The sequence below is a fragment of the Branchiostoma lanceolatum genome, chromosome 2 (assembly GCF_035083965.1).
Source record: "Branchiostoma lanceolatum isolate klBraLanc5 chromosome 2, klBraLanc5.hap2, whole genome shotgun sequence".
In the NCBI taxonomy this organism is placed as follows: Eukaryota; Metazoa; Chordata; class Leptocardii; order Amphioxiformes; family Branchiostomatidae; genus Branchiostoma; species Branchiostoma lanceolatum.
In genome coordinates, this window is record NC_089723.1 from 14,199,546 (window position 1) to 14,224,961 (window position 25,416).

Sequence of the window (25,416 nt, forward strand, 5' to 3'; positions counted from 1 at the left end):
GAAGAGTCTAAGAGAACTAGGAAAACGACTGCACAAAAACAAGATGAACAAACTCAAAAAGGTCACATATCTAGCGGACAGAGAGTAGGTTGTAGATAAGGCCATTGTTGTTCTCATGATCAACAGCCGGGAACAGAACGCCGATAATTATCGTAGGTGGATATGAAGAGGAGAACAGAGAAAGGGTAATCCCCACCAAACAAGGCTTCGCAAGCCGCTTTCCTGAGACCATCACATTCGCCCCCATTTCTACTTTTGTAATTTAGATTGTTTGTAAAAAGGCCACTAGAATCATCGACATGTATCAAACTTGTTCCGTCTTCCTTATAACAATTACATTGCAAGTTGTTTGACGATATCGATACGTATATTAGCTTAATATATAATGTATGAAATACTAAAGCCATTTGGCTACGAAAATGGATAAGACAGGATAAGCCAGTAGCAATTGCATAGTTGACTTTAGAAACGGTACGTATAAATTGGAGATGTAGAATTGCGAAGGAAAAAAAGTCAGATGGCAAGCGATGATAGGTCAAGCAGTGCCTTCCCTGAGACATTGTAGCATACACGGACCGGGTGGACATCTTGTTCGGCGAAGGCCATTCCGCCAAGCAAATCGTTGCCCTGCTGGGGCAACGTATGTTAAGAACGAGAAAGAAAGATTTCAAACAATTTGTTCAGAATAGGGTTGCCCGCAGCTGCAAGAGAAAGATTTCAAACAATCTGTTCAGAATAGGGTTGCCCGCAGCTGCAAGAGAAAGGTGACAAATCCTCTGACCATTTAATTTTCAGCTTTTCTTTCTGTATAAAACCAAGAGTATGCACCCTGTTCATAATAGGGTGTAGCAGAGTCTTTATTTCAAAATAAAATGATGGAAGCGGTCAACTTGTAATATCTGTCGTCTCTCTAAGATATTGTTGCTGTACGTAAAAATCTGTAGAGGTCAAACCTCATGCGAAGCGACGTAGATGCACTTCTGACTTGACGCTGGGGTTTCCCATGCACCAGGAATCCAGGCTTAGGCCGTTTTCGACCTTCTTTTCGCGCAGAAAGTGGAAGTGTCAGATATCGATAAGGTACAGGATCTGTCCGTTACCTCCGTTACTGTAAGGCGCAGAGTCTTCCAGACCCTTCGCGGTAAGCCGTATTTGATTGTCTCGTCCTACGAAGGCGACGATGTTGTCGTCATCACGGCGACAAACTTCACCGGCAATTTGGATGACGATCTGGTCAGGCACTGGCTTGGGCAGTTCTGTACAGTGCAGTAATGAGGACTAGGCCATGGTTGGTAAAGAAAAACATTACAGTAAGGACCATTACAATCTTTGAATGATGAAGTCAAGACGAAGATTCGAGATTTTTTTTTCATAACATGGGGCGATGCAGTGGCAAATGAGAGTCCCAGTTCCTCGTGTGTTAAGTGTAAATTGGAAGCTTTTAAAGTCATTGACTATGCCCATGACAGAAATGGCAGCATAAACAAGCTCCAATGGGAACGCCCACCATATGCAGACGGGACAAAAACCACAAACTAAAACGACACTTGGCAGGGTAAGGAGACGCTATTATATTCTTAACCACAAAAAATGAAGGCCACAAAGGTCCCTTAACGAAAGACTGGCAACGTTTTAGCCAACGACATCACGCACCTGAAGGGGACTGAACGGATGGAACGTTTAGAAAGAGAATAATGAGACTTAGAATAAGATCGGGCAAGTAGGTTGAAGGCGGCCCCCCGGAATCATCGGGAATTTGCATGAAGAGACGGTTATGCTAAACGAATACCTGGAAAACGTTATAAATATTTGGCAACTTCTACATACTATAGGAATGATTATTGGTAGTTACCCTTTCCGAGGAAACAGTGATTCACAATAACTCCAAGAAAGCTGAGATTAATTTCAAATTGAAGCTTAATCATTTTTTTTAACAGTGGTAGAGTGTGGTGAGAATTATGAACTCTAGCAAAAAAGAGGAAAAAACTAGATACAATATTTTTTTTATCAATACTCTTCATAATGACTTAAACATCCAACAAACTCATCTACCTAAACTGAACCAACCCCCACTGAGCCAGAGGCACAGCCCCCGAAGTCTGGGTTTCCAAGAGGCTGGACAGCTGTAAGAATAACCCCGACTAAAATAAAACGAGTAAGCTGGATGTTCTGCTGTATCTAAAACAAAATATATTCCAAATGATGTTTTGTTATTTGCTCTTTCACCAATGTTAACAATTCAGTCAGAGTTTGATCAGAAGATTGTCAAGATAGCTGCTCTTATACTCAGTAGTTGCAAGCTGTGCTTCGTTGAAAAAAAAAAAGCTTATTTGGGCGACGAAAGTATGACTCGCCACCGTCGATTACATGAGACAGCAGAGAAGATTCTCTATGTTTCTATCCAGATGATCACCACAGCTAGTTCGTGTTATTTGCAGTTTATGTCAGGCTAGGTGCTGTTCACGTTTGTTGTTGAGAAAATGCACGGACAAGGGCCGGGAAAACAAAGACTGTAAAACCCAGGGGCAAGTTGCGACTGACTGCTGAGGCAGTACATTTTTCGCAATTCACTCATTCTGGCACATGGGATGAACCAGAAAACACCGTAGAAATTGACCAGAATAAATGACGGTACATTCAACAAAGGCTACTGGCATTTCTTTAGCCAGCAAGTGGAGGCAGTTGGAGTACAGTACCTCACCGTCCGCTTCACCAAACGTAACCGCTTATTTTGACTTGATTATCTTGATACAAAGATACCTTCTTATCATTAAGTTCCACATAAACAACATGAATGACAAAACCGATGTGTAAGTTGTGTGGTTCGCCAACACAGCCGCAGCCTGTCTCACACAATTCTTCAGGCCGTGAATATCAAAAACGACAAAGTAGAGCACATAGAAACTCGCTATTGGACAACCGATGTCGCCATCTTGGCTCATTAAGATACCACGTGACCTGGAAAAATCTCGACCCCATGGTCCACCAGGCTAATGCCTTTCAAGGCTTTCAGAATGCCTGAGGAACGAGAGCGATGTTTGAGACATGCGCACTGGCTATTTTTCAAATCTGGAGAAGACGCTCTTGTGAATGGAAAAATTCGGAGCTTTCTCGGGTGAAGATCGGGTTAGATATAAATTTTTGAAAATTTTAGAAGGTCATGAGGTGATGACTGATGATCTTAATGATGTCTAGGGGTAATTAGTCCGTAATAAACTGTATAATTTTTCCTGGAACTAGCTGACTTTTGTGTGATTTCCTGACGTATCAGGGCGTGTTATTATAACGGCCGTTATTCTATACGCGGCTGATTTTTTTGTGTGATACACCAGGAATATGCATGGATTTTAGCATGAAAAGTGTGCCTATAGTCTCTGTCTCAGGGTAACTTGCAGTTATTCTTGCGTGACCTATGCGAAGTAGCTGTATGCAAGGCGCAAGGGCTTGCTGTATGTATGTATTTCTGGACAGCTCCAGTGTCGAGCTTTATAAGCATGATCACAAAGTGATTGAAGTTAAATCTTAAGTTAAACTTCTGGGCAGAGCTGCAGCTGCAGCATCTCAGCAGAAACGCTAAGAGTATAGTATGTTAAAATCTTGTAGAAGGTGTTGACAAAACTAGTTAAACCGTATGTTGCAGCTTGAAAACATTTCTATTATTATTTGTACATACCTCTAACTTAATTTTATGCATGTTGGAAAAATAGTTTTGTAATTGTTAATCAGTAGTGGAGACCACAAATGACAGCAGGAAACAGTGTCTTTTTTTGTTTTGTTTATAGATGTGAAGCTATTCCGAGCTACCACAGACGTTAGTTTGCATTGCATTGTTCACAGTGATTTCTATTAAGATTATACATACAAAAATTTGGCCTCCATTACAATCATTGCTTATGTTTCATCCACAGATAAGGTTTGCTGTGTCCCCATAAGTCCCCTTTCTTTGAAATGCAGCGCTAAGCGCTTGCGAGAAGACAGCAGTTCTCAGGACGGTGACCGGCAGTTGGAGAACTGGAGACTGTCGACTGGTGATTCACATTTTGGGTGAGTTATGAATTTGATATCAAACAGTATTTTCTTACACAAGTCTTTTATTCACTGCGATTTAAATGAAGATTATACATACAAAAATTTGGCCTTTTATTATGCCATTACAATGTTTGCTTGTTTTTCATCCACAGATAAGGTTTGCTGTGTCCCCCTAAGTCCCCTTTCTTTGAAATGCAGCGCTTAGCGCTTGAGAGAAGACAGCAGTCCTGACAGCAGTTCTCAGGACGGTGACCGGCAGTTGAAGAACTGGAGAATGCCGACCGGTGATTCATATTTTTGGTGAGTTATGAATTTGATATAAAACAGCATTTTCTTACACCAGTCTTTTGTTCACAGCGATGTCAATGAAGCTTATACATACAAATAGTTGGTCTTTTATTATGCCATTACAATGATTTGCTTTTGTTTCATCCACAGTTAAGTTTTGCTGTATCCCCCTAAGCTCCCTTTCTTTGAAAGGCAGCGCTTGCGAGAAGACAGCAGTCCTGACAGCAGTTCTCAGGAGGTGACCGGCAGTTGGAGAACTGGAGACTGGCACTGACAGTTCGGCAAATCGATCCAATTAAAGGTATCAAGGTTAAGGTTATGAAATAAAAATCTATCAAGTCACTAACGATACCACAACTTAGTCTCACTGTCAGATGAACTTACAATAAGGAATACGCTTAATGTTGTAGATAAGTACAGCAAAGTTGCATGGCCTACGTTAAACCGAGAAAAAGGCATGAAGCTATAGATGAATTAGATCATTTCAGAATCACGAAGACAAAACCATTCGGCATTACAATTTGAGACTTCTACTAAATCAATAGGACTACATGTAGCCTCTCAAAACAGGTATTTAAGTCTCTGAACTGAAACAAACGGATAAACAAAATTGAAAACCTGTTTTGAATGTGGAAGAAACGTAGATTAACTTTATATTGAAAACGTTATGTTTTAAAAACTAACACAAAAAAAGAAGAGATGATGTATAGACCCCATTCTTATTAGTAACATTATTTTTAACCACCAACCTTCTAACAGAGTATGTAACTTTGCACTCTACATACTATTATTAGACTTGTATGTATCCCGCCCGGGGCAAATGCAACCATCGGGCCCGTGCACAACACAGTCACAGCCTATCTCGCACATATTAACTAACTTTTCCGGGAGCAAATGGTATTTTAACCAATTTAGTCTAACTGGGCAAACCCTAGAAACAATACGTGTTTTCTAGTTTTAACGCTAATTTGACACCTACTGTTTACAGGTAAACGAGATTATCTCCTGGCCAAGATCAGAGGTCAGGGTGTAGCGTAGCGCAAAGGGGAGAAACCCCAAGAAGCCAGCCAGCCAACCAGGACGAGGGATAAAACAATGAGACAGATACGCAGCGACCGAACAAGGACAAGACCAGCCAGCCAAAGCCACCGGCCAAGAATATATACCCAACCAAAGCCCCCTTAGGTTCAGCACGTTGTAGCAGTGGCAGCAAGGATGTGCTGGGGGATGTAAATGTAAAGGTCGCCTTTCTTGAGTATGTGTCAGACGGCCTTTACAAACACCCAGCTACAGACAAGATGGAAACTGTAGAACAGCGTTTTGTATTGGATGTAGACATTCCAGTGAAGAAGTTGATGAGGGCAAGATCCAGGTACCAAATAGGGATACACTTGTTTAACACTGGATGCAGTATCCCGAAACCTATGGCCTTTGACTACAAATCTATATTACCTCAGTGTAACTGTTGGTTGACAGAGATTGACAGATGTAATTATAAAAGCAAGCTTAAGACAATTTCAAAAAAATGAACCTGTGCGTGAAGGCCTACTTAGTCGATCTAGATTACATGCGCAAATACACATCTCAGCGTGGGTTGCGTGTTTCTTTCTGTTTGGTCGGTGTGAAAGAGCCCCTAACCCTTCCAAGGGTCTGTTCAAGGGCTTCATCCTTGTTCCAAAGTCGCTGATTATGGCACGGTTTCATCAGTCATGCTATTGTTCAAGTTCAAGACAGTGTAAGTAAGCTGGTAACTTGTCTGATCGAGTCAATTTGCAGACATCTCCATCTCACTAAAGTCTATCGGCTCTTGAAGCTAAAGCGAACTCAAGTCATCACGTATTTGGCATCCCATCTGCTGCAGAGGGGAAAAGTTATAGGAGGATCGCGACATTGTGTAGAGGGAGAGTGTGAACTCTAACGCCAAGTCGGATTTCAACAGAAAGGATTCGAATGTCTAGCTGCCTTCGTCCACAATACCTTAAAAGAACTAAAATCAGCCGAAACTCAAAATTACAGATGGCCGACTCATAGATCAGGATTCTGATCGTGCTGACAAACGATGTGGATAATTCAAAACTCAAGCAATGTACATTTATGAAGGTGATACGCGTCAATTGATCAATAGTGCAAACTCATCTTTTACGAACGCAACAATAGCAATGTCCCATGCCCTACCAAGGGGAAGACATAAAGAGGCACACTCAACAACAACATTGTATTGTACAACGGCACCGTTAAGAAGTACTGTCTGGAAGATGGCAAGATCTACATCAAGCATTGTCCTGTTATCAGATGAACGATCACTGTATAAACCCGCCGACAGGATCCATATCACCATAGACGCTAGCGTTAGGTGGTTGGTTGGTGACGTAAAGCGCACACAGCGCAACCACCAGCAGTCTATCGCAAGCACAAAATAAGAAACCCAAAGTCATTGGATTCTTATCCTCTTCCTTATTGTCTACTTTTTGTCAAACATAGTAAGAAGAATAAGGGGACTAAGAAGACTACTGAGCATCAGGGCAGCTCTGCAAACTCAAGGCCTTGGCCGGCGCCCCTTGACGATGAAACTCCTAGGGGCCACTGCAGCGTCTTTGAGCAAGGCTCGACTGAAACACCGCCGAAGAAGGTAAGTATGCGTAGCTTAGATGACAAGTGTAGAATGGAACATAACCATTTTATAAGACAAAAAATCGACACTTTGATCTTTGTTTCTCATCCATCACTCTTGTTATTTTTTATCAATCAGGGCAACGAGACAAAAGAAGACCAGTTGAGGAAAACGAGGAAGTCCTTAATGAAGCGGCCGAGAGCCACATAACTCGAATCCTGCTGTTAAAACGGGGACAACGCCATCTCATTTCTGCGGGTGAAATAAAAAGCCTGAAAAGACTCATCCAAATAGCTAGAGAACTCATCTTGGCTCAGATTGAATTGTACACAGAAGATGGGGAATTTACTTCAACTGAGCGAGCTCATAGCACCAAAAATGAAAGCAAACTGTCAGAAGAAAATCCCCGGAAAAATGCGGCTGCATATGAGATGTACCAAAAGTCAACCATTGACCCTTACTGGATGGAAGGCCTCAGTCTAGATAATCTGCCAAAGATATTTGATGACCTAGAAAGAAGTATGCAAGAGATGATAGAAAAAGAGAATTGTAAACAGAAAGAGAAAGAAAGAGAGAAAAAGAGAATTTTTTCAATAAGCGTAGGACAAGGTCTTCCTATAGGAAAGATGCAGACAATGGCTCAGAAAAGAGAACACATATTCCTCATGAAATGTATTTCCAGATAGGTGCTAGAGTAAAGGTTAAGTGGTCAAGTGAGGAACTAGGACTTAGTGGGTGGCGTCCTCAATGGTATGTTGCAGAAGTACAAAATGCATCAGAAGATACTGATGAAATAGAAGTAATATATGATGAGGAGCCTGATCATCTATATACAATTGATGTAGGTACCTGGGTGTCCAGAGGGAAACTAGAACTTTGTAACCCTGTATTCAGATCTGACTATAATATGTTGACAATTCAACCGAGAATAGAGGAAAGATCAATTTGGCATTGTGCTAAAGGATTTCTGCAAACTGATATCTAGATAATAATGATTAGATTATGAGCTGCCATGACTCAACATTTTTTCGGCCACTCAGATATCCAGCCAGCTTTCTCCAGGGAGTATGTTAGATGAGTTGATTTCTTTAAGACAAGTAGGATGTTCAAGACTTTTATTTCCAGGTTGATAGGAATAGCTCAAGACAGATAGTACTTAAGATAAGTGTTTTTTTTTAGAGAAGTAGGATGTTTAAGACTTGTTTACACGTAGGTTGATAGGAATAGCTCAAGACAGATAGTGTGTAAGATTGATGATGTTGTTCTGATCAGTATATATCAAACTTTCATAAGTGCTGCGCCTTTGTTCTTTTGGTTCAGGAAAAAAATTATCATGAGCTGGCATAAAAGAGAATGAAGACATCTGACGTGATGAATCATTGTCAGATGAAGGAACAGTCAACAGAAAATGATCTGTAGATGCATCCGTAATGATATCATCAGCAACTACAATGTGCAAGATGAGATGTGACCCAATCATCACACCCTAAGCTACATAATTGTACTCATAGGTAACTGAGAGGAAAGATTATGTGTATATGGTGCAAACCCTCATTTAAGAAGGCACACAGCAAACAGGTCTCAAGGTTACTATCTATGTTGCGCTATGGATTCTGTACCAAAATACTTTTGTTACTAATAGTATGTTAGATAAAGGTGTGAAATGGTGATATTTAATTGTCAATGTGGTATGATTGACAGTTTTATCATAAAGTGAACCATCTATGCATATAGCAAGTATAACTGTGTCATGCATTCATCTTAATTTTGTCACCTTGCAATAAACACATGTATTAACATATCTCCAAGTTAAGATAATGTTATCAAAATCCTGAGATTGTATGGTTGACTGTTGAGGAGAAAACTGTGTAGTTGGTAAAATATGCATATAGATATATATGATATACTGATTTGTAAATACAGTGATATACTGATTTGTAAATAACATTCATTTGTAAATAAAATTCACCAATCAATGAAGGACTCTTGACTGTTGATTCTAGAACGTTTTGATCGTTTGACAATGTTCTGTCTCTGTATATAAGCAGCTTTGTCAATCCCTTACATGTATTTGATTCGTGTTATCATGCGTTATCCCAGTATATGACAGGCGTTTTATAAAGATGCAACCGTTTCAATGTGTGTCTGTATCTCTGCTATAATTTGTTTAAACCAAGATGGTGACAAATGCCAACACTCCTTATCTGCTTTTAAGTTTAACCGCGGAATTGAATCGCTGCAAACTTTACGCTATGATCTTATTTGGGACGGCAGGACAGAAATTATGTATCTAGGCATCGTGACAGCAAGACAGGGGAATAAAGCATAGAACTGTGACAGAAATATGACTGGGACTTAAGGACTGAGGTTGTTGGAAGTGTTTAGGATTGGGATTTCAGGATAGAGGGGGTTGGAAGTGTGAGTTAGGATTGGGATAGCAGGACGGAGGGGGTTGGAAGCTGATTGGGGGTGTCGTCAACCCCCCCCCCCCCTTCTCATTTTTTTGGAAAGGCCCATTGAAGGGACGGCTCACCATGTCGACTCTAGCTCTAGCGGGACAGTGTCTGACTCCAAGTCCGACGCCAAAGGCCAAACACTGAAGGGTCAGGAGGCTTTGAAGGTTAGATTAGGTAAGCTTTACTTTGTTAACTTAACTTACGTTGGTGACCCTTTGTTAGTTTCAATTCTAGAATGGGAAAAATATCTGGAGTAAAGGTGATTCCACCTCTTCTGATATTGTTTTGGGGTTATACATGACAATGCTTTGTCATGAATCAACCCAAGAAAGCTTCAAGCTTTCTGACTAATGGTACGCTCTGCATGCTAAGAAGCAAAAAGCATTTGTTTCATATCATTGTATGTCTCTGAACTGCACAACGAGTGTACCTGCGTTTGATTATACATTATATACTCTTGTGTAACAGAACGAAAATTGTTTTGTTACAGACGAGATCTAAGGGCATAAGATAAAATTCATGTTAATCATTTTACAGAAAATGCTCATGGAATACATGGAGCCGATGATGGCCAAGCTTGACTGGTTGCTGACCAGGTCTGAGAGGAAAGGAAGAGTAAGTAGTGAGTCCTATGTGCATTTTTATATGTTACTTTGTACCACAATTCTTCAAGTGTGCACTTAAAAGGAATTCACTTATTTTTTAAATCTATTTTTGAAGCAAATAATGCCAACTGGTGCTTTTTCATTGCTGGAACAAATGGTCATTTTAAAATTACCATTGTTTCAAGTCAGTGATTATTGTTCCGACACAACTAAGCCAATGAATAGCTCTTCCAAGATAATCAGTTTTGTATAATGGTTTTCAATTTTCAATGTATTTCCATTGACACCACCTCCAAGGTGCGAGACCTGGTGAGAGGTAGCAGCAGACACCACCGACAAGGTATGCACCAGCATTAGCACTTCCTGCAGGATCTGTAGCCACTGATGTTGCCCGGGCCTTGTCAGTGGTGTACTACACCGGTACCGCCCCACAAGACCAGGGACTGTGTCCTCAACAATTCTGGTAAGCAACATAGTATAACAATTTGAGCACTTATAATCAGAACACTTTTTTTAAGCATTAAGTCAAACTTTAAAAGTAAATTAGTCGTACACATGTTCTTGATAATTTATCAGCCCATTACTGTTAATGACCTGAGAACATGGGTCAGTGAACAAGTGTTCAACATCGCAGGTGAATCAACTCAATTTATATTGATGTTTTGAAATGTTATGCCTGAACTAGACATTGTTGATTCTACAGAAAATGCACCAGTCATATTTAACCATGTGTAATTTCTGAGATACTAGTATTTGCTTTTACATTTCAGCAGTGGCCCACAGTGATGCTACATTCGAATGTCCGGATGACAGCGGTGAGGATAATAGGTTCTCTGACTCATCCAAAGAGCCAACATACAATTTGAGGTGCCGCCCAACACAAAAATCTACAGCCATTGCCTTAGAGAACAATTTGATGTCGAATATACCGTTGTGTGGACCTGGGACTTCACTTCGCTTCCTACAACTAGCATGCTAGCGGTGAAGATATTTTGTCACAAGTTTCCCAGAGTACCATGAGTTCCACTAGTGTTCACAGTGTACCAGAGTCTGACTACATGTCAGAATCTCATCGTGACTCTATTAGTTATGTATCGGAAGAGTCAGACTCAGATAAGAACAGTTTTGACCCCTATGACCTTCCATCTTAATAAGTCATAGGAGTCACCTACCGCCAACGTTATTAAGAGGTGTTGCAAGATGCTCGTTTTGCCATGACAGAACATAACAAAACTTCCAAAGCACTAATTAATGCTGAGCCTGACAATCTATTGATTCAAATGCTATAGCTGTCCGGATATTCACAGACACGGGTGCAGATAGGCTGGTGAAAGAAACAGGCTGGTGCCCCATTCGAACGCTGTAAGTGGTGATAGATTGGTGAGGCGGATGTACGCCAGGCAGTCAGTCTGCGTCTACATCAGGAAGCTAGGACAGCGTAAAGCCCCCCCCCCCCGACCCAAAGCCACAGCTGAGATGAATCTCTAATACCTGGTGAATTAGATTAGTAATGGAATCATTTAAGTGTTCTTTGTTGAGGCTGTTACATGTATATAAATATAATGCTACATGTACATGAATTCAGTTAGCTCATTCTACTACCAGAATATTTAAAAAAACAGGATGTACCAGGATGAAACATGTCTCAGTGTTTGCAAATGGGTACATAAATTTTCTATTAATTAGCAACCATTGGTTTCATTTTGATATCATGATGATGATATCAAATTATCTGATTAGCTGCCAATTCTTAGAGAAATGTGCTGCAACAGTATCTTGGCACACAAGGCATTCATGGTTTTCTAAATGGATGTTGAATAAGCTATGATAGCACATGAATAAAACATCCTTACTGTAACAAGGTGCACACATACATGTAGCTCAGTTGAATTAAAGCTGATCCCTTAGACTTGATCAACACAATTTTTTTTAAAGAAAGAAAAAAAATCATTAGTGTTAATTGTATCACAGCAAGCGGCTTTATCTCTCTCTCTCTCACTGAATTACTATTTACGATACTCTGTGTTCTAGTTTAGGCATTGAATCCTTCTTTCCATAGAATTCTAGCGAGCACAATGTATATAACATGGAAGGTTAGTCATGTTTGTAACCATGGTTTCAATTGTTGTTACATGACTGGGATGACCTGTATGTGGTTTGTTAACAAGATGAACATGATTTTGTTTTCCATGGTCCCGAAATAGACATTGTTGAGATTGACGATGCCATGAGCTTTCATGACTTTTCATTTTAAGCAACACTAATAAATGTCTTATTCTATAAATGACAAATCAGTGCTCAATCTACTTAAACACAGATGAAAAAAATTGAAAAATTGTAGATTAGTACGAGCTCTAATTGAGTACTCAACTATAAACTGAGTTGAAATGATGTGACGAAATTTGAACAACTTTTCTGCCTATTTTGGACGGATCAATTATCCCATGTAGAATTTTTTAAACATAACATGTTTTATTGATGTCCTGCAGCACTTGCACAAAATGGACAAGGAGGCAGACCAGGGGACACATTTTTCTGAGTTTATAGAGACAATGGAGGAAAATGTATTTGAAGGTAAAGAAACAATTGAAGTTAAATACTTTAGGAGACTAGAAACGTGGTGTAAATTAGGCAGACTACAAAGATACATGTAGAAGCAGGCATTGCACAGCATTGTCAAAATGCATACTCAATTACTTCTGAAAAACAGTTTGATTATCAGATACTTTTCAGACTGTGATCTATTAGTATGAAGGAGCCTTAGGAGATCAAGGCTGTTGTCAGTCTTTGGACTAAAAGATATTACTAGCATAACGTCGTCTGTGTATTATCTTAATGAATTGCCTGAAATAAAATATGAGCTTTAAATAAGCCAAATATTTATGATAAGTAAAATTAATTTCACAATTTTTTTACAGATGCTCAGGAGTTTGGGATGATCACACCTACCATCCCCCCCCCCCCCCCTAGACATGCTTGAAGGTATATATTGTACTATGTAGATCAGTAAGGTATCAATGTGGCGTATGCAAGAGTTTATGACTTAACCATATACAACCTGTTTGGGTTATTGTACTGGTTACATTTGAAGAATCGTGATGGATATCACTTGAAACATCTAGGAAGTAATCTCCGTAATTCATCCAGTCAGTAGAGTTTGTGTATTTAGTGTAGTTTCCATAGATGTCTAAGCTTCATCAACGTACCAATTAATGATGATTTGAAATATGAATCTTCTTGAAATATCGTATGAAATACACAGGTTTATCTGGACCACATGTGGCTGCCCTGCTGATAGCAGAAGCAGGGATAGGGCGGACCTGGCCAGCTCCAATATCACTCCAGGCGGTAAGATATTGTCATATTGCTAAATTAAGCTAGCGCAATGCCATTTACTGTTGACCACAGGTGCTCATTGTATGGCAGAATACGTATTTTTCCAAGATGTACCAATTATTGATGTTGTGCCTTTTTACTTTAATGTCTGGTGCACAGACGAAAGATATCTGCAGAAGACAGCAGAGGCCACTGGTCACCATGTTGGGACTTACAGAGAAAGCTATCGGAACAAGGTATTAGTGCAAAGTATTTGCAGTCTAAAATTAGATGAAGATCTGAAAGGTCTATGGTTTGAATCAAGCTAGCTTGATAGGAGTGATATCAATTTTACAATTATCAATGAATAACAGAATCATCTTCTATTTGAAGTATTGTAAAAAAACCTTTTTCATTGAATTAGTGTTTTACTTTAAAATGATTTTACAGCACTGTTGAAAGATTCAATCAGTTCTAATATCATTCTAATTTTCACAGAATCGAGGGGTACACCAGGACAGAAAACTTCTTGAAGTTCTTTAAAAACAACGCACTATGCCTTCATCTTCTGCCAGACACAAAAGAGGGCAGACATTTTCCGACTGCCTTATTACGATGCCGTAAGATTTGTTGTCATAGATCGTATGCATAATCGCCTGCTTGGTACCACCAAACATGTCTTCAAGGTGTGGGTTGAATTGGGTGTTCTGGATAAGAAAGCTTTTGATGTCATTCAAGATAGGATCGACAGTATGAAAGTTCCTCGTGACGTCGGCAGAATTCCAAGGAAAATCGCATCGGGATTTAGTGGCGTCACTGCCGACCAATGGAAGACTTGGACTTGTATCTATTCTTTGTTCTGATTGAAAGGACTGATAGATAGCCGTCATTATGTTATGTGGTATGATTTTGTACAGGCTTGTCGTTTGTTATGTTCGCGGGTAATCTCTTACGATAACTCATTCGTGGGTGAAAACGGTCAATCCATTCTCGAAAGCACATGGATAATAACAAACAACAAGTCCAAGAGGGCTTTGTGGTGGATCGACGACGATGTTCTGGATAGACTTGTATGCCACAACATAAGCAATTTAGTTACAAAGCTGACAGGTAGTCACCCCGACAGCACCCACACGTCATAAACCAAGCTGATGCAGCTGCGGACCCTTAGGGCAGAGGACGACAATGACAGGGGTGCCTTCCTGAATCTGAGTTGCGAAGAGACTGTATAGTTAGGATGTTAGAAGGAAGGACCATGTTCCTCCTCAACGCCGTCTAACCCACAGGAAGACAAGGCACCTTCTACGTGGTGAGGGGGATTGAGAAAAATGATAAGGTTGAGATGATAACAAGGCTTCAAGCCAGGTGAATACATTTCTCTTGTTATTTTGAAAACATTTTATGCATCGGCTTGCAAGTCTTGTATACAACTTTAAAATTGGCATCTCTGTATCATTGTGTTCAAATACATTGTGTTCAAACACACTATATATTGTTAAATGCTACCTCTCACGGTTAACTCGTCCCCCAATGACCCGAAGGTCAAGGGACTAGGTAGGTAGGTACATTGTTAAATGATTCTATATAGAATACTGTCTTTGAAAATGTCATTCCTATACCATTTCTCGAATTCTTGACCAGAAAAGTATACAATGGATTCAGTGTATGCATCAAGATCTTTGTGATATACATGTATGAACCATGAAAATAAATTTCTGATAGACAACTTAATCAGCATTGACAGCAGTGCATTGTATCATTCTTAGGGTTGATGCGTGTCCGGATGGTAGGCCTGTGGCAAACACCATTACACGTGCCTGGACTTTGCCATGCGATGGAGCGGCATTGATAACTGCAAACACGTCCAAGCCGGCATCCTGCAACACGACTGAGCTGCCCGTAATGTAAAGAAGAACCACGTCGCAGACACTCTCCGTAACCGAGAACGACTGAAACCGAGAGAACACAAGATGCCAGCCTTCCTGTCAAGCGATAGCGAAGAGGTCTTCACCGCGTACTTCCGATAAAACGGCCTGCAACACTTGCCCGAGAGAGCCAGAGCACATGGCCTTGGAATATACTGTACTCTTCTGTGTTTCGCTAGAAATACCATATTTTGCTTAAATAACGTAGTAAAATTCCTATCAGATACAACATTCACAAATGAACGATTTGTCTCAGGTCATGCAAAGTACGATATATTTAGAGTCACGTATACAATGAGGAAACTTTTATTTGTTTCAGAAAGTATGCAGGAGAATCAAGACGCTCAACACGTGCGATACGGACAGCTTGGATGAGAGAAACCGGAGAAGAGCCGCGGAGATCCTGGACAAGCGGTACATGTCTTCCGAGTCCAGCGGGGACGAGGTCCTGAATCCTCACCTTATAGTAAGACAGTTCCCCTGGGAGTCCAAAAGCCTCAGCAAACTTAAGAGCAGCTGTCTGTAAAAACCAAGCAAAATGAGGAAAAAGTGGCCAAGTTCAAAAAATGAAATTTTCTTAGATTTTGTGTGGTGGTAGGGTCTTGGCCCAAACCTACAAAAATGGGAAAGTTTTGGGTCGGAGGTTACCAGTTGCCATGGCAACGGCCATTTTTCAAAATGGCGGATTTTCGCCTTGTGAAGGCCTCTCTCTCGCTCAAAATGGACCATCTTTGGCCTACTGTAACGCCCACAAATGAACAGAAATGTTGTTGCCTCTAACATATCATATCATCCATATCTTAACAAGACAAATGATGTAAAGTGTTGCTCGAAATGTTTTGGCAGTGAGATGCAACAAACGTTTAAAGACTACCTGTTTTTGTAAAATTTCAAAATTGACAAAACGCCATTTTTTGGACGTTTTTAGCAAGCAATGCCTCCTTAAAGGGCACTTCAAATTTGTTGATTTTTGGCACAACTCTAGTTTAGACTTTTATAAATATCATATTAAAAAAGATGTTTGGGTTCTAAATGGGGCGGGCCACAGTGACCCAGAGACTAAGCCATTTTTTCCATTGTAGCAGAATTTCAACCACAGAATTGAAGGTGAAATAAACATGTGCAACTTGGTGATTGAGATAAGAATGACTTTTCTTTAACTTTTTTTATGCTGCAAGAAACCTGCCTGGCACTTAGAAAAGTATTTTGTAACAGTTGACTGTTTGTTGCCATGGCAACGGTCATCTTTGTTGTTAATGATGGATTTTCACATGGTTGTATCAGTTAGGAAAACATCTCTACCTGCTGATTTCACTGGAGATATGGACATAACTTTTATATTTCCATATAGCATGGTTTTCAACGTTTCATAGACCAAAAGTTCAAGATCAAGCATTAAGATTAAGAGGGTGTACTAGGGGGTTATCAGAACCAATGAAATCAGAATTTTCATCTTGCTAAATTTTAGTCATTTTTAAGGGGCTTCCATCATTGGCAATGTTGATGAATGGTTTTACCATTGTTGGAGAGAGGAACATCTATTGAGTCAACAACTAACATCGTTTTATCGGGACACGCACAACGGGAGCCGTGACTTAAGGGTCTTTATGTGTATTTTTCGTGTTTTGAAACTGACACGAAATAAGTGAGGTAATCACGTCTTACTACGGTGTGAGCTATGGCCATCTTTGTGTCGCTGTATGAAAATCACGGATAGATGCCATGAAATGCTTACAATAATTAAAAATTTTAAATAGGGAACTACATGGGGTTTATAGGGACACTTGAAATAGAATAAAGCTGTTTTACACATTCTATTATTCTCTAAGACATCAATCACTAAGTTACTTACTCAATCATCTTGTGTATTCACTATGTGGTACATAAAGACAAAGGGTCCGCATGCATTGGGGTTATCATGACTCCACATACCAGGGGTATAATACCGTATAGGTGAAAACATTGATAAAGATAAAAGTTCTAAGGCGCATTGCGGAACACTTCAGTTTACCACTTCCTATGTTAAGATTGACCTCTTACGTACATCCACTGGAGAATATTGTAGACACATTTTAGACGTTTAATCTTTGGATAGTTTTGTGAATACTTTCTGTATCTGTGCTGATTTTGACCTACAACTTGCTACTGCAGGTCAACCTATAGCTGAACTAGAATTTTAGGCTTTTCTTAAATCAGTGGCTTTTAGTTTCTAAAATAGTAAAAAAACTGTATATTGTTGATATGATACACGTAAAAAATTCTGAAGGCACTCATCACTGAGGTACTCGGATATCGGATATACAGTTTTTTGTTTCGCAATGCCGTTTCCCTCAAATTCATTGTGACAGAATGCATAAAAAAAGTATGCAATAAATATAGAATGATTGTATAAAAAGAAATCTTAACTTTATTAGCATAAATAGTCAAATCAAAGTATAGTCCCTGACAAAAATACAAGGCCCCTCTTAAGCTCAGTTCATTAACTTTGTTTTAATGAGCTATTGGTTAAAAGTACTACTTCGTCTTCAATTTTATGATGGTCTACCCATTATAATTTTAAAATTGTATAAACAATCTTAAAAACAACTGTCCCCGCATCTGGATGTATCATATCAGATGCATAGCGTCCTACTACTCCCCTTTTTTGTCAGTGGGAGTTGCAGAAGGTCAAATACTTTACTGTTCGCATAACTATGACATTTACATGTACCTTGTGAATATCCGTCATTAAGTATGGCCGTTTCACATTTGTATAATGATATAGATGTAAGAAATAATGTTGTGTAATCATATACTTAAACAACATTGTTTGGAGGCAAATTACAATTGATATTTATAAGGGTATTAAGGGAGGCTATGATTATCTGTAAGTGTATTTATTGTGTGCTGCACATGTACACATTGTCCCGGTTTTTATTTGGCTTTGGTTGTGATCCATGTATGTCCTTATTCTGTTAGTAGTTGTATTGGTAATTCACTTTGGAAAACCAATTAAGAGAGAAAATAAAAGAATGGCTGTTGCCATGGCAACCAGCAATCAACTGTTATAAAAAAATTAGAAGTGCCAGATAGGTTCCTTGCAGCATAAAGGATTTAAAAAAATCATCTTATCATCTCAAGTTCCACCTTGCCAATCCTGAAGACGAACCAATTTTGAACCTTTGAAAGACTGTTACCATGGTAACCAGCTGTCGGTCCTGAAGAAACCTACTTTCCTAAGTGATAGGTAGGTTTCTTTGTTACATGAAAGTCAGATTTCATTTTCTTTACATATATAGCATGTTTTCCTCCTACAAAAATGTGAACATCCACCATTAAGAACAAATATGGCCGTTGCCATGGCAACCAGCAGTCAATTGTTACAAAATACTTTTTATATGCCATGCATTCATCAACTTTGCCCATGATGGAAGAAAAAGCCCCTTAAAAATGACTAAAATTTAGCAAGAAAAAAATTCTGATTTCATTGGTTCTGATAACCCCCTAGTACACCCTCTTAATCTTTTTGCTTGATCTTGAACTTTTGGTCTATGAAACGTTGAAAACCATGCTATATGGAAATATAAAAGTTATGTCCATATCTCCAGTGCAATCAGCAGGTAGGGATGTTTTCCTAATGCAACCATGTGAAAATCCATCATTAACAACAAAGATGACCGTTGCCATGGCAACCAACCGTCAACTGTTACAAAATACTTTTCTAAGTACCAGGCAGGTTTCTTGCAGCATAAAAAAGTTAAAGAAAAGTCATTCTTATCTCAATCACCAAGTTGCACATGTTTATTTCACCTTCAATTCTGTGGTTGAAATTCTGCTACAATGGAAAAAATGGCTTAGTCTCTGAGCCACTGTGGCCCGCCCCATTGAGAACCCAAACATCTTTTTTAATATGATATTTATAAAAGTCTAAACTAGAGTTGTGCCAAAAATCAACAAATTTGAAGTGCCCTTTAAGGAGGTATTGCTTGCTAAAAACGTCCAAAAAATGGCGTTTTGTCAATTTTGAAATTTTACAAAAACAGGTCATCTTTAAACGTTTGTTGCATCTCACTGCCAAAACATTTCGAGCAACACTTTACATCATTTGTCTTGTTAAGATATGGATGATATGGTATGTTAGAGGCAGCAACATTTCTGTTCATTTGTGGGCGTTACAGTAGGCCAAAGATGGTCCATTTTGAGCGAGAGAGAGGCCTTCACAAGGCGAAAATCCGCCATTTTGAAAAATGGCCGTTGCCATGGCAACTGGTAACCTCCGACCCAAAACTTTCCTATTTTTGTAGGTTTGGGCCAAGACCCTACCACCACACAAAATCTAAGAAAATTTCATTTTTTGAACTTGGCCACCTTATGCTTGGTTTTTACAGACAGCTGCTCTTAAAGACTTTGACAAGGTGTGCCCGCCAAAGGCTTCTAGTACCCATCGGAAATGCACTGACGAGTTGACAGACCCGACGGGGCCCCACGTGGGCAATCAAGTCACACGGGCATAAAGACCTAGATAACAGCTTTGATAGCGGTAACAACCTTAACGGCAGCAGACCTACTGACTACAACAGCTACTCAGGGGGCCTATAGCTAACTGTTTGTTTCATTAAATGCGGTTGTGTTGGCGCAGGGGGTGTGTTATTTGCGGTAGACAGATGTTAGTTTTCGTATCATCTTTGTAAAATACACACTTTTTTGTATATTCCAAGAATATAAAGGTAAAGGTATCTATATATTATCATAATCACGTTGTGTAAGAGTGGGATGATGGGTAATATGTAATCAAACAAAATGTTCGCTGTAGTTCTCTTTAGGCATGTAATGATTCTGACGTCATCTAATAAAATGTCCATTTTTATTGTCTTCTGCCTACATTATTTTATAGCAGAATTTTGAACTAGATCAAAGGTTAAAGTAAGCATGTCTATTCCCAACGATTGTAAAGACAACGAAAACAATTGTTTACGGCACCTTTAAACGGCTGAAAGACAACTGGAAACCCCTGGAAACACACCTAATGATCACCTTAATGCACACGTATATGAATAGTAAAAGGCTTCTTGACGAAATAAACGGCAACTTTAATTTCGACTGAAGGGTGTGTTGATAAGTAGTTACAATGACTTTAAGCCGCTGAAATGGCACATATACACATCTTCTACTGTTAATTGCACACATATATGAGTCTAAGAATGTTCTTCAAAGCATTGTTTGAAACGAAGCAGACCGGTACCAGGAAAAGAGAAACTATGGATGGTGGTCCCGACATTGAAGACATCTTGAGAACTGAGCTCCTTCTAGCTCCACAGAAGCCCTCACAGTGAATTTATTAGAGCTTGCTGTCTGGAGTCATGGAGAGCAGTGCCCCCGTCCCCAACGTGACCGCATCAGCTAACCTCGAACACAGGCGTTCTACACTCAGCGGGCCCCTACATAAACGGGGCCCTTGCCGGTATCATTATTTGTGCCATAGTACTGTTTTACCGGACCAGCATATAATGATATTTCTGATTTTTACATAAAACCAGATCGGAAGTGGTCGGCTGTGCGTGCTGTCACCCTCTGTTCTCCCTTCCTCCACAGTCATCCCTATTGTGACCAGACCAGCGCCAGTGTCCTTCTGTGTTCTCCCTCCCCACCGCCGCAAAGAAGAGCTGGCAACGTTAGCAGTAAGCTGACTGAGGAAGCAGACCTCAACGAGAGACCGGCTAGTTCCAGAGCCTGTCGCCCTCTTTTCTCCCTTCCTCCACAGTCATCCCTACTGTGACCAGACCAGCACCAGTGTCTGGGGTGAGAGAAGTGGAATCTGCACAGAACTGCTATTCTACACTCTACAGTAAACCCTACCAACAGCCCACGATGTCAACGACAGCACCTGACATTCAGATAAGAGTTGAGATAAGAGTTAGACTAAATAATGGAAGCCTTACCAATTGGCCATGATAGTGTAAATGGTGAAGCCCTCGGAGCGGTACGATCTAAACTGCACCTTCAAGCTAAAGAAAACCTTCGTAAGGAGTACAATTAAGAAAAATGTTTAGTAAACGGAAGGCGAACTCAGTCACAGGTTATTCGCCTAGGCCTAGCTAAGGACTGTGTGGCCTTGATAAACTTTGTGAGGTTTGTAAGGTTTTCTAAGGCTCTGAACAAATGCTTAAAGATGCCGCAACCTTCTGAGGCTACAGATAGTAAGGTTGAGACTTCTAATGCAGAGACGTCACCAAAGCGCATATCTGGTGGGCTAGCAGAGATCATCTCATAAAACCTGCCAAGTTTAAGGAATTCGAAGCTGCGCCTCGGCACCTGAGGGAGCAATGACGATTCCTCTTTAAGCGCTCTACTCGAACAATTTGCTTAGCATCCTCAAAATCAAGATCAATTCACCTGCAAGTCCTTCAGTTTTGTTATGTCAAACATGTGGCCGACGTATGACGTCCGATTATTGTCAAGAATGGAACGCAACCCCGATGGGTATGTCTGATGTAACGGAAATGAAATGCGGAATAGCTAATGTTAAAATGCACCGAACGACCCTTTCAGAACTGAGTACCGTCAAAACCAACGCGTGGCAATTCAGAGCTCTCCAGCTGATATATGCGCATCGTTCAGGACATGGTGCACAAGTTCAAGGCTTGTCTATAGACAAGGTCAATTTCAGACAAACTCTGTGAAAGAATGACTGCGTTAGAGACTGATATCAAATCGGTTATGTGCGTGGTGGCTTGTCTGCAAATGAAAAGAAGTGACCTGCAAAAGATCAAAAGATCGATGAGTTTCTTGAGGCGAAACCTGGGGGTGTTTCCCGGCAAGAGCAAGGATCTGGCGTACAAAGCCTTGTTTCGACCAATTGTGGAGTATGCCAGCTGTGTCTGGGACCCCCATACCAACGGAAACATCAACAAGATCGTCGACGAGAAGATCCAGCATAGAGCTGCACGCTTTGTCTTGAACCGACATAGAAACCTACTAAGAAACCAACTAGCACCTATAACTGGATCCTACTTGTAAACGACAGTAGACAGTGGCGGACGCGGGACGTGTGTCCCTCATCACCGCAACTGTTGTATACAACGTCATTTGTACAATCTACCGCCAAGTGACCAGCAAATTGGCATTTGTTGCAGTAAGCAACCGTGCAACCAGCCGACACGTGGCGCTCCTGACCGCAACTCACACAGGTGCGGGGTTGGCCTACATACGAAAAAAGACCAAACGGCCCTCAAATATCATCCAAGAGGAGGGAAAATTACCAGTGTTATACTGTCTATTACCCTTCCTAATGGATGACCTGTACGGCTTGTAAGCTGCCCGTAGGCACCGATGCCTCTTCGAGCAAGCCAAACACTTCATTAAACGAGAAACTGTCCTTATTGACTCTTTATTACTATATCAACGTGAAGTACACGCAGGCTAACAATATTTATCAACATGATACAGCCCTAATCATACGCTGCTAACAAAAACGTGGCGCAGGAATACGTAGGATTCAATTTTTATCAAAATATAATATAAAATGGCACAGGCAAGCACTGCATACGACACTGCAGTACTGAACGGCTGGAATATGCCAGAACTTAAAATTAACCTAAAACACTACACACAAAGGCAGGGCCAAATGGCCGCTATGTGCCACGACTCAAAATAAATCGTGAAAAACGGCACATAAAGCCACTGCACACACTACCAAAAATGCTTTTTCTTATTTTTCTTGAATTTTCTGATGGGGAGAAAGATTTTCTTACATGAAGAAAATTCAAGAAAAATAAAGAAACACTCAGCAAAATTTATGTATGTTCATTCTTGCACAAAGAGTTTTATTCTCGTTTTTCTTAAGTGAAGAAAGTATTTCTAGTATAACGCTCGCCAACAAGAATGTTTTAGAAATTTAAGTAAAATTTTCTTTTACTGTCTTCACACAAGATTTGTTTTCTGCTTGGTCATATAGAGTATTCTATAGAATCTACTTATAAGATTTTTTTTCTTGCTATGTGCCTATATATTCTTGAAATTTGATTTCACTGAGAAGAATATTCTAGAATTTTCTTGATGTTTCTATGTGAAAAGTAATATTCAAGAAGATACAAGAATCTATTTCTTCATTACATTGACCAAATACTGTTAAGAAAAAAACAAGAACATCGAGAAACTCTTAAATAAGTTTTGACTATAAAATATTCAAAAGGTTCTTTGTTGTCCTTGTTCAGAAGTTTAAGAAAGATGATTCTTGCTTTTCTTGGTGAAATAACAAGATACAAGAATATGTTTCTTAATCAACTGGCTTAACCAAGGATAGAGAAATGGAAAAGAACTGGCATGAGATTCTTGAATATTCTTCTGTTTTAATCAAGAAAGTTTCAGAAAGATGATTCTTGTATTACTTAATAATTTTCAGATTCAAGAATTTTTTCTTGTGCTCTTCTTGGTAAACACTGTTTATGAATAGAATATTAAGATACAAAAAATTGAAAATGGAATCAGCATAGTTTTTTTTTAATTTTCTTCATATTAGATAGTTTAAGAAACTAATTCTTCAATCAAGAATGCTATGAATCATGGGAAATTAATTACTCCCATCATCCTTTGCGGTACAATTTGAATTTAGTCAGTTGCACTTCTGTCCCAACACATCTGTCTGATGTGCGTTAGATCTTACAATAACAGGGCAAAGATGTGGCAGGTTTTGTAAGAACACTTTCATGTATCATTTGGGACCCTGTAGACAACATGGATAACTTGTTTTGAAGTTCCAAAATGCTACCCAAGCCAAACTGCAAGTTCCATCATGCAGCCCCAGGTACGTCAGCCACCTTGGAAATTTTAACAATTTTCTCTGACTAATATGCTCAGTCTTATTGTTGTGGTTGTATGATGAAGCCAGCCAGTTATTGCAACATCTGTTACTTGTCAATGAGTACACGAATACCAGCAAAACACTTTCAAGGACTACAAACACATACGTTGAACTTGATACACATACTGTATGTCTAAAATATAAAGGGGGAGGGTGGCGATTCATATGATGGTAATTTGACAATCATTCATCATACAATCTTTGCAAGGAGATTGTCTTGTGTGTTGTTCTGAGGGCTTCTTTGTACAAATTGTGATGCCCGCATCTCAAGTCTGAAAACGATTTTGAATGCTTTAGATTGCTAAGAATTCATGATGACAATTAGTTAGTCTCCACCATGGTTTATACTCGCATGCACAGTTTAAGGGGGGAGGGGGGCGATATAGGGAATTGACAATCATTCATACTCAAAGTCTTTGTGTTTTTGTTCTAGGCTTAGAAACCTGTTGGACCAGAGAGGGTACCCCCATATCCAGTTTGGAAAAGCTTCCAACAATTTCAAGTCAAGAGTTATCAGACCGACTTTGCAGCATTAACAGTCTGACTGTTGTAGAACTTGAAAATATACTGAATTAGATCTGAGGAAAATGCATGCATGACGACAAGAAAGAGATGCATTTACTATTATAGGAAACAATTGTAATTGTATTACAGATTGCATTTGTAGCATTAAAAAAGAAGTGTGATAAACACCCAAAAACTTATACTGAACTTATTGATGATGAATATGATTGGTATGTAAACTATCTACATTAGAGTAACCATTGATTCATTGGTATTCTTGATTCAAGAACATTAATCTTAGACTAAGGAACTTTTTCTAGGTTTTTAAGGAAATCAGTCTTCAGGAAAGAAATATATTCCTAGTAACAGAAACACAAACTTACAAAAAAACTAATTCTAGTTCAAGTAGTTGTAAGAAATTTAGTCTTAAGGACAGAAAGGTATACCTAGTACAAGAATCTCAATCTTAGAACAAGAAATTAATTATGGGTGTAAGAATTTCAGTCTTGGGGACAGAAAGGTATTCCTGGTGCAAGAATATCAAACTTAGTACAAGAAACTCATTCTAGGTTTAAGAAATCCAGTCTTGAGGAAAGAAAGATATTCTTGGTACAAGAATCTCAATCTTAGAACAAGGAACTCATTCTAGGTGTAAGAAATTCAGTCTTGGGGACAGAAAGGTATTCCTGGTGCAAGAATATCAATCTTAGTACAAGAAACTCATTCTAGATTTAAGAAATCCAGTCTTGAGAAAAGAAAGGTATTCCTAGCGCAGGAACCTCAAACTCAGAACAAGAAACTAATTCTAGGTATACGAAATTAAATCTTGAGGACAGAAAGGTAT

At 39.5% G+C, this 25,416-nt stretch overlaps 1 long non-coding RNA gene across 1 annotated transcript; it reads left to right on the forward strand.

Moving 5' to 3' along the window:
* The first annotated feature begins 22,926 nt into the window (after positions 1–22,926).
* On the forward strand, positions 22,927–24,829 carry LOC136427540 (uncharacterized). Its single transcript, XR_010754461.1, has 2 exons — positions 22,927–24,011; positions 24,502–24,829. It is a non-coding gene; the product is annotated as an uncharacterized lncRNA (long non-coding RNA).
* Positions 24,830–25,416: the final 587 nt, after the last annotated feature.